We start from the raw sequence: 15,435 nt of genomic DNA on the forward strand, positions 1-15,435 counted from the left end.
TGTCAATATTAAGCAGATTTCCACAACACAACAGGAACTGATACAAGGGCTAAAATTCTGACTCTTTATCTAGCTGCAGTTCTAATTTAAAAGTAATCTGGTTTCTTTAGATTTAATTCTGCTCAACATGAATCAAGCACATTTTAACTTCATATCTCTCTGCTGTTGGCTGAGAAGGCAGGGTTACCTCGCCATGGAGTTCATCCATGTTGTTCACCAACTGGTTCTAGGGCTTTTCTCTTCCCAGACAGAAAGATCTGCTCTTCACATTCTCTGAAGTTAGTTGTGGCCAACTAATTTGCTTTGGTCAATGAAGGCAACATATTTGAAAGTCAGAATGTGTTTCACCATGTTCCCTTCCCTCTGTTGAAGTTACCACGGAAGCTGTATCAAGATGAAATCTTCATCGGTCTGGGTCTCTGAGTTCCTACAATGAACAGAGCCCCAAAGTTACACTGAATGTATAACTTGTCTGAAAAATAAACATTATAGAATGTTAAGTTAGAGTTGTTTATAATCATAGCATTACTCTTTTAACCTACTTACTGCTTAAACAAGGCAAGCCAAATTTTTCCTTTACAAAACTTATGACTAGAATTGTACTTATTAATTATATTTTTACCTGGAATGGACACTGTGGGTTGCCTACCTAGTATTCATTCTTCCCTTCACCAACTGTATTAAGACTTTCCAAATTATCCAGCCTTTCAGTTTAGGTGTGACTTGTACTTCTGCTTAGGATGTAAAAAACTGCAAGGAATTCTGCTTCCACCTTTACAGTGGAAAAAAAATCAGATAATCTACAAAATCGTAAATGTTCTTCAGCATATTAGAGAGCACAGGTTGCAAGGCAATCAAGTAACCTGAGTCCCAAAGAGTGACGGGACACAAGTTTAGATCTTTGCAGAGTTAAGAAAAAACCCAGCAAAAATTTTAACAAATTGTTGAAGTCCCAGTGTTATCAGTTTGGAGCCTCAAGCACAAGGGGAGACTGTACTACCTGTTCTTCCCACAAGCTTAGTGGTGCTCAAATGAAAGACTGGGAGTAGGGCAGAAGAGCACAGAGCTGCACTGAATGGCACAAACCTTTTTCCCCAGGATCTTCTGTCTCATGAAGCAAAAGCTTTAAGCCCCTGGATAAGTGGCAGGAAACCATTTGCTCCCCAGGGCACAGGTAAAGATTCCTTGTGGATGGAAAAACTATAGAACAGCCCTCTATTCTTAGGGGAGAGGCAGGAAACTCTCTTGGACCCTGGATCCTTCACTGATAACAAGCTGAGGTCTACTATTGCTGAGGGAGAGGCAGGAAACTCTTGTCCAAGACCAACCATGAAAGGCTGAGGTGGCTGCCTTTCAAGAGACTGAAAAAGTCCTATCTCCTGAGGTCCAGGCACACAGGGCCTGCCTAAGACTGAGACTGGACCAGAGGACAGAGAATCTCCACACAAACTCAGAGAGGAGAGAGGTAGAGACTGTGCTGAGGGTGTAGAGAGAGAGCTCCTCTGTGGCATAAGAATGCAGGGACAACTGAAAGTCAAGGGGGAAGCAGAAATGCAGAAAAACTCTCTGGCACCCCAGCCCCCACATTATGTAAGCACAAGGACACAGCTTCTTCCTCCTGAAGGAATTTGAAGGTTGTGCTATATAACAAAAGTAACTATAGCAACAACAAAGCCTCAGCTCAGCTCAACTCCTAATCAGACTGACAACTTGACAGAAGAAGAGATATGTTCATTGCAAGGTGTGGGCACAATTTATCAAAAAATAATACTGTGCTACACACAATGTCCAGCATTCATTAAAAACCATTAGATACATAAAACAGTTAAAAAATCCACTGTCAGGAGATAAGGCTCTCAACAGGCATGGATTCAGAGATAAGCCAGATGTTCAAACTATCAGATAAGGACTTCCAACTAACTAGCTAAAAAAAAAAAAGTTAACAACATGCATGAACAAATGGGGAATTTCAGTAGAGAGATGAAAATTACAACAAATAGATGAATTGAGGCCAATTAACAAAGAGTTTCTCAATATTAAGCAAATTGGCTAACTTGAATTTTGCTTACTCATTTATTCATTTCTTCAATAACTAGTATTATTTTAATCTTCCCCAAATTTTTAAATAAATAAAAACAGAAATAGTCAAATGAAACGCTAGGGAGGAAAATCCCATGATATTTAGAGAAAATTCTCTTGATGAAGTCACTGGTTATTCAACACAGCTGAAAAAAAGATCAAGTCATCCAAACCAATAAATCAAGTGGGAAAAAAGTGAAAAACAAATAGAACATCCAAAGCTGTTGGATCAAATAATCCAACATATATGTAGCTGGAGTCTCAGAAGAAGAGAGACAAAATGGGGCTTTAGAAATATTTGCAGAGATGATGGCAGAAAACACTCCCAAAGCAATCGAATATATTAAATGCAGATCAAAGAAACTGTTCTCCAAAATCAGGGGTGGCCCCTCATCCTGATAAACCTGATTCATATCAGTAATATCACAATCTGTCTTGCCACAGTGATTGGTTTAGGGACGGGCACTTAACTCAGGCCAATTCATGTCAATTCATGACATTCCTTTGACTGCAGGAATTGTTTGGTTAGGGGATTATAACCTAAACTGACCCAAATAGAGTGAAGACCAATACTTCTGCTTCGAGGTTGAGTGGACATACTGCCTGGATAGTAACAAGAAAGTAAATAGCCGCCAAGATCTGTTAGCCATTCTTTGACCATGAAGGAAGCCAACTTGAGGACAAAGACAGCTCATGCAATAGGTAAGAGGTGAGAGAAACAGAGTAAAAACCTCAATCCAGTGGTATCTGAGCCCTGAACTTCAGTTGGATGTTTTAGCTATGCAAGCTAATGAGTTCCTTTACTGTTTAAGCAAATTAAATTTGCATTTTATCAAATTTCAGTTGCAAGTAACCAAGCACATCTTAACTCATGCAGTACCCTATATGAGTATGATTCATTGTAGAGAAGGCTCCAACTCATCTCTTAACTGTTCTCTGGTTTTGAACCAAATTTCTAATTCCCAAGGGATATGTACTCATTTTCCAAGAGGAAAACAATGATGTCAAGAGAATACTGCCTGTTACCAAGTAACTGGTAAAACTGAAAACCTATGTTAGTTAACACTTATTCATTCATTCAACAAATATTTACTGAGGATCTACTATTTCAGGAATTTTATCAGGTATTAGAAATAAGACAGGGTTGTTTCTCAATTTTCTCTGTGAACAATTTATGGATAGCATGAAAGCTGTTTCAGCCTTCATTTGCACTTCCTTTTCCATGTTCTGTTATCTTTCCTTAGCAATGTATATAACTCATTGAATATAAATAGCTTGAGTCCTAAATATTAAATATTTTCAAGTGCTATAGTTTTCAGGAGAATATCCAACAGCTATTCTGTCAAGCATGGAAAATGTATACAAAATTTTAAAATATTTTACTGAAAACAATAAGTTCCATTTCAGAAGAATGCTTCTATGTATAAACAAATAGCATCTGCCTTGGCTGTCAGAAAGATTTGTAGAGCTTTGACCAGTCCAAGTATTTCTTTGACCCGATTGAGCTTGTCAGGAACTCAAACAAACCAGAGAAGAATGCCAGAAATTCTAACTTTATTTAGTGAAGTGAGATTCAAGAGTTTAGGACTTGAAATTCATTCAGTCACAGAATTATAGTATTTGTCAGGAAGAAAAACTTTTGTTCTGGAAGGAGCTCTAGTAGATTCAATGAACCCAAGTTCTTGTGCCTCATTAACAGTACAGCAATGTGTCCCTGAGTGAATCCCTTTAACTTTTATGCTGGAATTTCTTCATCCAGCAAATGAACATAATGATATTTCCCCTATCAACTACTCAAAGACATATGAGAATCAACTGAGATGGCTGTTTTGAAAGTTCTTGGGAAAGTATGAAATACTATATTAATATGAGTAATCATCATTGCATGCTGTATAAAATTGTGTGAGGTTTTGTTTTCTCGTGTGTTTTTTTTAGTCATAGAACCAATTTGGTGAATTTTATATCTGTTTTGATGACTTTGAAAATAATTATGAACAATTAATTTTAAGAAATGCAAGCAGTAAATACAAGGATGCTTAGGTCATAGTGGCTAACCTACCAATGTGATTTAGAGTAGGGATTAGCCATACCCAGTAGTCTTAGAGTACAGGATGGCCACACCACAAAGACCAACAATGTGATTTAGGGTGGGGGCTTTAGGTGAGGGAGCCCTCAGAAAATTCAGGACACCAACACTCCAGGGAGTCTCCCTGGTTGGCAACATGCTATATTTGTTGTCATGCACTGATGCTGGGAAAATAATGCATTCTGAGTCTATGAGAAATATCAATAACCTCAGATATGTAGATGACACTATCCTTACGGCAGAAAGTGAAGAAGAACTAAAGAGCCTCTTGATGAACGTGAAAGAGGAGAATGAAAAAGTTGGCTTAAAGCTCAACATTCAGAAAACGAAGATCATGGCATTGGGTTTCATCACTTGATGGCAAATAGATGGGGAAATAGTGGAAACAGTGGCTGACTTTATTTTGGGGGGCTCCAAAATCACTGCAGATGGTGATTGCAGCCATGAAATTAAAAGACACTTACTCCTTGAAAGGAAAGTTATGACCAACCTAGACAGAATATTAAAAAGCAGAGACATTACTTTGTCAACAAAGGTCCATCTAGTCAAGGCTATGGTTTTTCCAGTAGTCATGTATGGATGTGAGAGTTGGACTATAAAAATAGCTGAGCACCAAAGAATTGATGCTTTTGAACTGTGCTGTAAGAGAAGACTCTTGAGAGTCTCCTGGACTGCAAGGAGATCCAACCATTCCATCCTAAAGGAGATCAGTCCTGGGTGTTCATTGGAAGCACTGATGTTGAAACTGAAATTCCAAAACTTTGGCCACCTGATATGAAGAGCTGACTCATTTGAAAAGACCCTGATGGTGGGAAAGATTGAGGGCAGGAGGAGAAGGGGACGACAGAGGATGAGATGGTTGGATGGCATCACTGACTCAATGGACATGAGTTTGGGTGGGCTCCGGGAGTTGGTGATGGACACGGAGGCCTGGCGTGCTGCTGTTCATGGGGTCGCAAAGAGTTGGACATGACTAAGCAACTGAAGTGAATTGAACTGAATCTATGAGAAGAGAAAAATGGCAGTTCCATAGTTAGTATTTTCCCAGACTTCACCTTAATGTGCTTCTCCCCTCAGCTGATTGTAATCTGTATTCTTATCCTGTAATAAGCCATCGTTGTCGATCATTCAGTTGCTCAGCCGTGTCTGACATTTTGCGACCCCGTGGACTGCAGCACGCCAGGCTTCCTTGTCCTTCACCATCTCCCATTGCTCAGGCTCATGTCCATGAGTCAGTGAAGCCTTCCAACCATCTCATCCTCTGTAATCCCCTTCTCCTGCATTCAGTCTTTCAGAGCATCAGTGTCTTTTCCAATGAGTCAGTTCTTCTCATCATTTGGCCGAAGTATTGGAGCTTCAGCATCAGTCCTTCCAATGAATATTCAAGATTGATTCCCTTTAGGACTGACTGGTTTGACCTCCTTGCTGTCCAAGGGACTCTCAAGAGTCTTCTCCAACACTGCAGTTCAAAAGCATCAATTCTTCAGTGCACAGCCTTCTTCATGGTCCAACTCTCACATCCATACATGATTACTGGAAAAACCATAGCTTTGACTATATGGATTTTTGTTGGCAAAGTAACATCTCTGCTTTTTAATATGCTGTCTAGTGTCTTTTCATCTCAAGGCTGCAGTCACCACCTGCAGTGATTTTGAAGGCCAAGAAGATAAAGTCTGTCACTGTTTCCATTGTTTCCCCATCTATTTGCCATGAAGTGATGGGACCGGATGCCGTGATCTTCATTTTTTGAATGTTCACTTTAAAGCCAGCTTTTCACTCTCCTCTTTCACCTTCATCAAGATGTTCTTTAGTTTTTCTTCGCTTTCTACCATAAGAGTGATCTCATCTGCATATCTGAGGTTATTGATATTTCTCCCAGCAATCTTGATTCCAGCTTAAGGGTCATCCAGCCCAGCATTTTGCATGATGTATTCTGCATGGAAGTTAAATAAGCAGTGTGACAATATACAGCCTTGACGTACTCCTTTCCCAATTGGAACCAGTCTATTGTTCCATGTACAGTTCTAACTGTTGCTTCTTGACCTGCATACAGGTTTCTCACGAGTCAGGTAGGGTAGTCTGGTATTCCCATCTCTTTAAGTATTTTCCACAGTTTGTGTGACCCACACAGTCAAAGGCTTTGGCGTAATCAATAAAGCAGAAGTAGATGTTTTTCTCGGAGAAGGCAATGGCACCCCACTCCAGTACTCTTGCCTGGAAAACCCCATGGACGGAGGAGCCTGGTGGGCTGCAATCCACGGGGTCGCTAGGAGTAGGACACGACTGAGTGACTTCACTTTCACTTTTCACTTTCATGCATTGGAGAAGGAAATGGCAACCCACTCCAGTGTTCTTGCCTGGAGAATCCCAGGGATTGGGGGAGCCTGGTAGCCGCTGTCTCTGGGGTCACACAGAGTCGGACATGACTGAAGCAACTTAGAAGCAGCAGCAGCAGCAGATGTTTTTCTGGAACTCTCTTGCTTTTTCGATGACCCAGCAGCTGTTGGCTATTTGATCTCTGGCTCCTCTGCCTTTTCTAAAGCCAGCTTGAACATCGGGAAGTTCTTGGCTCATGTACTGTTGAAGCCTAGCTTGGAGAATTCTGAGCATTTCTTTGCTAGTGTGTGAGATGAGAGCAATGGCACCCCACTCCAGTACTCTTGCCTGAAAAATCCCATGGACGGAGGAGCCTGGTAGGCTGCAGTCCGTGGGGTCACTAAGAGTAGGGCACAACTAAGTGACTCCACTTTGACTTTTCACTTTCATGCATTGGAGAAGGAAATGGCAACCCACTCCAGTGTTCTTGCCTTGAGAATCCCAGGGATGGGGGAGCCTGGTGGGCTGCCATCTATTGGGTCACACAGAGTTGGACACGACTGAAGTGACTTAGTAGCTTAGCAACAGAGATGAGAGCAATTCTGTGGTAGTTCGAACCTTCTTTGGTATTACCTTTTTTGGGGATTGGGTGAAAGCAGACCTTTTCCAGTCCTAAGGCCACTGCTGAGTTTTCCAGATTTGCTGACATCCTGACAGCAGCACTTTCACAGCATCATCTTTTAGGATTGGAAATAGTTCAGCTGGAATTCCATCACCTCCACTAGCTTTGTTCGTAGTGACGCTTACTAAGGCCCACTTGACTTTGCGTTCCAGGAGGTCTGGCTCTAGGTGAATGATCATACCATCGTGGTTATCTGGGTCATGAAGATCTTTTTTGTACAGTTCTTCTGTGTATTCTTGCCACCTCTTCTTAATGTCTTCTGTTTCTGTTATGTCCATACAATTTCTGTCCTTTATTGTGCCCATTTTTGCATGAAATATTCCCTTGGCATCTCTAATTTTCTTGAAGAGATCTCTAGTCTTTCCCATTCTATTGTCTTCCTCTATTTCTTTGCACTGATCACTTAGGAAGGCTTTCTTATCTCTCCTTGCTCTTCTTTGGAACTCTGCATTCAGATGGGTATATCTTTCCCTTTATCCTTTGCCTTTTGCTTCTCTTCTTTTCTTAGCTATTTGTAAGACCTCCTCAGACAACCATTTTAGTAATAAGGAGTTCATGATCTGAGACACAGTCAGCTCCTGGGCTTGTTTTTGCTGACTGTAGAGCTTCTCCATCTTTGACTGCAAAGAATATAATCAATCTGATTTTGGGATTGACCATCTGGTGACATCCATGTGTAGAGTTGCCGGGGTCCAGCCCCGGCTGATCCAGGGTATTCGAAGGAGAGGCGGCCTAGGCGACTATTTATTTATTTATTCATCAAAGATATAAAGAATAATAGAATGAGGATAGCTCAGTAGGAAAATTCAGTGGAGAAAAGAAGCTGAGTAGTTTGGTTTACATGGAAAATCAATATAACCCGTGATACCAGGTTAGCTCTGACCACGGAGGCCACAGGTGCCCTCTCGAATAACGGAAGGTGCCCCACCTTAGACACCTTCTCGAGTGGGTCTTAGAAGCCCAGGCAAATAAATGGTCGCAGAGGATATCCACGCTCCAGATGGAGACTCAGCTGGAAGTTAAAGGGAAGAATGACATGGGGAGACCAAGCGTTGGTGAGCAAGGCCCGTAGCTTTATTTTTAACAGGGGCTTATATACCCTAAGTTACACATAGAGGATAATAGGGGATACAAAGTCAGCAGTTTTTGATCCTTATCAAAAACCAGGGTTTCTTTCCTGCAAATTTATCGTATACAAATGGTTTAGGTGATTTACATCATCTTCTTGCCAGAAGGCCTATTAACATTTTATGACTCTTGACAAGGACTTATCAACAAAGACTTATTTTCTCTAGGAGTAATTATTTTAAGGTTTGGCGCCATCTTCCGAAGATAAAATTGCATTCCTATAGGGCGGATGTGTAATGGGTTTACAACAAAGGAAAGAATTTATTACCTTAAGGGTCTAAAGTTACTAACACCAAGGCCACTACTTATTTTTTCTACATACCAACTATATTAATTAATACACATTCAATGATACAATTCAGGGGATGTGGAAACTTGGCAACAAGCGTTGGCTCATCAGTGAAATCTTTTACTAGTTTTCTTCTGACAGTTTCTAACTCTCTGAGAGGCTCTAAGCTATTTGAATATCTTAAGCTTCCCGTGCCTCTCGAGGCTTGGAGATTGTAAACAATCGTATGCGTGGCTGTAGGAGTCCGGGTAAACTTGTCAGGCGAGTTAGAGAGCCATCTGAGGGGTTTGGATTTAAACACTCCTAATTGCCCAGGAACTTTATTAATTGGAGCTGTAAGTTAACTCTTTGACAGAGAGAGCAAGATGGTGGTGGGGGACAGCCCCCAGTAAAGTCAGAGGTGAGAGCACAAAGCAATAAAGTAGGCAGACTCTGGTTTTTTTGGGGGGGTAGATGCTCGAGAATATCCGGGGGGACTCCTGAGGCTCGATCCCGCCTTTGCGTATGCCGAGCCTCCTTCCTCATGACCTTTGTCACGAGTGGAATGCCTCACTGGCTCCCGGCATAGAGTCATCTCTTGTGTTGTTGGAAGAGGGTGTTTGCTATGACCAGTGCATTCTCTTGGCAAAACTCTGTTAGCCTTTGCCCTTCTTCATTTTGTATTCCAGAGCTAAACTTGCCTGTTACTTCAAATATCTCTTGACTTCCTACTTTTGCATTCCAGTCCCCTATGATGAAAATGACATCTCTTTTGGTGTTAGTTCTAGAAGGTCTTGTAGGTCTTCATAGAACTGTTGAAGTTTAGCTTCTTCAGCATTACTTGTTGGGGCATAGACTTGGATTACCGTGATAGTGAATGGTTTGCCTTGGAAATGAACGGAAATCATTCTGTCATTTATGAGATTGCACCCAAGTACTGTATTTCAGACTCTCTTGTTGACTATGAGGGCTACTCCATTTCTTCTAAGGGATTCTTGCCCACAGTAGTAGATATAATGGTCATCTGAATTAAATTTGCCCATTCTGGTCCATTTTAGTTCACTGATTCCTAAGTTGATGTTCACTCTTGCCAACTCCTGTTTGACCACTTCCAAGTTACCTTGATTCGTGGACCTAACATTCTAAGTTTCTATGCAATATTGTTCTTTACAGTATTGGACATTACTTTCACCACCAGACACGTCCAAAACTGGGCTTTATTTCTGCTTTGGCTCAGCCTCTTCATTCCTTCTGGAGCTATTTGTCCATTATTCTCCAGCAGCATATTGGGCACCTACCAACCTGGGAGTTCATCTTTCGGTGTCATATCTTTGCCTTTTCATACTGTTCATGGGGTTCTCAAGGCAAGAATGCCGAGGTGGTTTGCCGTTCCCTTCTCCAGTAGACCACGTTTTGTCAGAACTCTCCACCATGACCCATCCATCTTGGGCGGCCCTACACAGCATGGCTCATACTTTCATGTAGTTAGACAAGGCTGTGATCCATGTGATCAGTTTGGTTAGTATGCTGTGTTTGTGGTTTTCATTCTGTCTGCCCTCTGATGGATAACAAGCTATAGCCATGAGTATAATTACTTCTCAGTGAGTTTTATGAGTCCTTCTATCAAAACTGAGTGTAGGGACTTTGCTGGTGTTCCAGTGGCTAAGACTTCATGTTCCCAATGCAGGGGGCCTGGGTTATATCCCTGGTCAGGGAGCAAGATCCCATATGCCTCGACTAACAGCTTACATGCTGAAACCAGTAGTGTTCGCATGCTGCAACTAAGACCCAGCACAGTCAAATAAGTAAATACTAAAAAAAAAAGCTGAGAATGGTTTTGGAAACCCCTTGAAGATGTCATTGGTATTGGAAGTAAGAATGATCTCCTGGAGCGGTGGGGGGATGTGATCTCTTGGGGACTGTGCCCTATAACTATGTAGCTGACCTAAAGCCCTCACAACATGAGACCTTGTAAAACCCTCCTATTGTAACTGTGGGCCTGACCATGAAATATACTTTGACTGTCATGCAGGCAGAGACTTGCACGTTTCCACTTGTGCTTTTACCCTCTGCACTTTTACCCTCTTTCATCCTCAAAAGAATGTGCCCGTGTTGGCTTGCTAGAAAATGAGAGATACATGGAGCACGGCCAACTCACCTCATCGTCCCAGCCAAGAACGTTTTAGCTTACTCAACAGCACTACACCCCTAAACACATAAACAACCCTGACCAGGATCTGCAGAAGCACCTAGCCAGTCACTCCATGTATGTGAGTAGTATTGTGATTTCAAGGTTGCTTGCTACAAAGTATTATTTTGACAATAGATGACTGATAACAACTACTTGTTAAGCTTCCACTGTGATATAGGAATACAGAGCATACAGATACTGTAAATCAGGAGAAACCTCCAAATTCTTCTCACCCAACACTGAACATTTAATGACCACCTATTTGGATATTCCTTATGCTATAAAATATTAGATATTTATGGATATCTATAACTGAGAAATGAAATAATCACAGAAAAATTATACTTACTTAGGAATACAACCACACACAGTATACACTTTGTCTAATACTTAGAACCCCTTTGGATATCGGGGTAAAGATAATACTATACAAGACAATACAGAAGTGAAAGTTAACTACAGTTATAACCAATTATTGGAAGACTTCCCAGACCTTTTAATTAATATGAAACTTTTTTCTTTTTTTAACTTTGCCAACTTTCTGATAGAATTTCTAGTGACTTCAATAAAATGGCCCAGAAGTAGTTGTAAATTTTTTTTTAATTTAAAAGGGAAGAATTAAAGCAAAGAGAGTAATAGCTCAATTAACATGAAATAGAAACCCATACTCAGTCTACTGACTACATTATAATAATAAAATCATGAAATCCAATTAATTTTTACTTTAGTATATTCTAATTGTCCTATTTCATCTTGTCTCCCAGTGGAGACAAGTCTTGGTTTTATTTCCCTGCTGTGTGTTAAACATTACTTCATATTTAGGGAGGTGGAAGAGAAGGAGAGCTATTGTACTTTGCCCTTGAAAAGAAGCATAAAGACCTGCCAGTGTTTATGGCACCATTGGCCATGCAGACACACAGGGCCCTTTGCCAGTAGCTTAATATTTAAGGGGCCCTCATGAAACCACTTCCCACCCTGCTTGCTAAGATCTATTTCTTGTCTTACATGAAGTGAGACAACATCCAACTGTAAGCCTGCTTACAGAATGAACTTGCAGTTTCTCTCCAAGTTTGCTCAAGTGTCCCTACATCCTAATGTCCACTCCTGTAACTGGTTAAACACTGAGTCATTGGGCTTTTGTCTCACACACTTACGTGCTCACACACATAATGCATCACTCGTACCACATACACACATGTACGAGAGTAATTAATTTTTGCTGGCAGAGACAACATATTATGCACCATTGTGTTCCCAATTCTAGCATGATGCTTGGCACATAATAGGTTTTCAATAAGAATGTGTTCAATGAATTAATAAACATATGTATAAAATACATTGTTACTTTCCAGCAAAAGCTAGAGTAGGATTCAATGACTTGAGGCTCAATTTGTGCCCTTAAAAGATTATATGGTATTAAATTATTACATGATCAAATGAAGCCATTGCTTTGAACTTAAGCACACCCTAGGAGAGACAATTTTTACCTGATGACCTAAAAAAACTATGAGGATTCTAGCTACTTACATCACATTTGTTGTATCTACTAAACATGTACTGTAATTGTTAAACATAATTAATTATTTGGCTGAATATTTTAACAGTTTTATTGAGCTATAACTCAAATGACATATAACTTACCCATTTAAAGTATGCAATTCAGTGATTTTTTAATAGGTTCACAGAATTGTGCAACCATCACTACAATCAATTTTACAACATTTTATCACTCCAAAACAACAACAAAATTGTTTCAACCAGTAGTCACTCCCCATTCTCCTCCAACACGTCCCCGATCCCTATCCATGCTGCTGCCGTTGCTGCTGCTAAGTTGCTTCAGTCGTGTCCACTTCTGGGCGACCCCACAGACGGCAGCCCACCAGGCTCCTCCGCCCATGGGATTTTCTAGGCAAGAGTACTGGAGTGGGTCGCCATTGCCTTCTCCGGATCCCACAGGAAACCTCTAACCTACTTTCTATCTCTATCAATTTGCCTATTCTAAACATTTTATATAAATGCAATATGTGGTTTTTTGTGAATAGAGTCACTTAGCATGCTTAATGCTTCACCCGTGTTTTAGTATGTATCGGTACTTCATTTCTTTATACTGCCAAATGAAATAGTGTTTATGGACATACTGCATTTTGTTTTTCCCTTCACAGTTGATGGACATTTGGATTGTTTCTACTTTGGAGCTATTTTGAATGATATGGCTATTAAATTTGGTGTACAAGTTTTTGTGTGGACATATGTTTTTAATTGTTTGAGTATATACCCAGGAGTGGAACTGCTGGGTCATTTGGTAACTCTGTGTTTAACTTTTGGAGGAACAGTAAAAGCGTTTGCCAAAGCAGCTATACCACTTGTGATCTTGTAAGCAGTTTGTGAGGATTCCATTTTCTCCACATCCTCACCACTCCTTGTCATTATCTGCCCTTTTGATGTGGCCTCCCTCTTGGGTATGAAGTGTTATCTTATTGTGATTTTGATTTGCACATCCCAGATGGCTAATGATGTTCAGCATCTTTTCTTGTCTGTATTAGTCATTTTTGTATCTTCTTTGGAGTAATATCTATCCACATCCTTTGATCATTTTAAAATTCAGTTAGTCGTCTTTTTATTATGGAGTTGTAAGTGTTCTTTACATTTTTTGGATACAAGTCCCTTATTAAATGTATGACTGCCAATACAGTTTTTCTCTATTCTGTGGGTGTTCTTGTCAAGTTCTTGGTGGTACCATTTGCAGCACAAAGGTTTTTAAATTTTGGTGAAGTCCTACTTTTTATTTTGTTGCTTATAGAAACAAGCTACCTGTGATTTGACATGGATGCACTGTATCTGTAGATCAATTAGAGGAACATTGCCATTTCAACAAAATTAAGTCTTCCAATCTATGAATATGAGATTATTTCCAGCATTCCAATGTTTTCCAATATTTTTATTGAGTTTCCTTCCCCATACCTAGTCAGACATAACCCAGGTCTATCGTACATTATGATAGTCAAAGGCACACTGTCTGTCTAGAGTCAGATAGGCTTGAGTTAAAATCCAGCCCTTCTACTGACTAGCTGTATAAATATGGACAAGGTATTTAACTTTTCTAAGCCTCTGTTTTCTCATCTATAAAGTGTAAATAATAATGTATATCATTTAGGATGCAAGAATTAATGATAAATATGTAAAACACTTTGCATAGTGCCTTGAATACAGGAAACAATTAATGTTAGCTATTTGTCTTAGTCTGTTTTGGCTGCTATAACAGAATACCACAGACTGGGAGGCTAGCAAAAAACCAGAAACTTATTTCTCTCAGTTCTGGAGCTAGAGCTGTGGTTTTAAGATCAGGGTGCTAGCACGGTCAGGTTCCTGTAAGACCTTTTTCGAATTGCAGATTACTTGCTGTGCCTTGTGGTGAAAGGGGCAAGGAAGTTTTCTCAAGCCTGTTATATGACAGCATCCATGTCTTTGAGCATAATGGCTCAATCCACATAACCTAATCACTGCCCAAAGACCTCACAGAAAAGTTTAAGATTGGGCATCAGGATTTCATCAGGGGCTTGGGGTATGGAAACACTTAGACCATGGCACTATTTTTTATTATAGCACTTAACACTTAATTGCTAAAAAATATAGTTTTTGATTTTAAAAAATTACCAGAGCCTTAACTTTCTCTAAGCTTGCTTCCTCATTCCTTTGGAATTCACTGACTTTATATCTTGTTTCCCTCAAATTTTCTGTGCCTTCCTTAAGGCTAATGAATCAATCTGATAAGAAGCTTAGGTTTACGTGCTAATAGTAAGGGCCAAAAGAAATAATTGGTCAACTAACTGGAACTACTACTCTTCTTTCCCAGGTAACCTGGTACATATTAACAATGACATTCAAGATTTAATAACTTTTATTATCCCCTACAGTCTAATCACACATAGAGTGATTTTTTAAAAATGTAAGTCAAATCATCTCACTCTCCTGTTCAAACTCTTCTGTAACATCCCATCCTCTCAGAGTAAAAGCCAAAGGCATTATAATAGTTCTGTAAGAACTGTAAGACTTATAAAGTGCTACGTGATCTGGTGCTTGGCTACTCTTTAATCTCATCTCTGACCACCACGCTTTGTCCTAGACTTTCCTCAAAGCTGCCAGGCACACTTCCCCACTAGAGTCTTGGCATCTGATAATTTTTTTTCTGTCTACAACTCTCTTCCCATAAATACTCACTTGGCTTCCTTCCTCAGCTCCTTCAGGGTCTTTGCTCAAATGACACCTTAGCAATGAGGCAGATATATAAAACAGCAAAATCCTGTGTCTTCTTCTCTTGCTTTATTTTTCTCCCTGACATTTATACCTACTTGATACACTATGTATTTACTTATTTGTTTCTTCCTCTAGAATGTAAGTTACACAGAGGCAGAAATTTTCATTTACCATCTGAGTCACCAGGAAAGCCCTGTTCTATGTAGAAGGATGGGTGTAAAGACTATATTTTTTATTGAAAAATGGATCTAATGGGCTTCCCTGGTGGTTCAGACAGTAAAGAATCTTCCTACAATGGGTTGGGAAGATCACTTGGAGAAGGGAATGGCTACCCACTCCAGTATTCTTGCCTGGAGAATTCCATGGACAGAGGAGCCTGGCTACAGTCCATGGGGTCACAAAGAGTTGGACTGAGCAACTAACACTTCCAC

Source organism: Bos indicus x Bos taurus, chromosome 28, assembly GCF_003369695.1.
Source record: "Bos indicus x Bos taurus breed Angus x Brahman F1 hybrid chromosome 28, Bos_hybrid_MaternalHap_v2.0, whole genome shotgun sequence".
NCBI classification, from domain to species: Eukaryota; Metazoa; Chordata; class Mammalia; order Artiodactyla; family Bovidae; genus Bos; species Bos indicus x Bos taurus.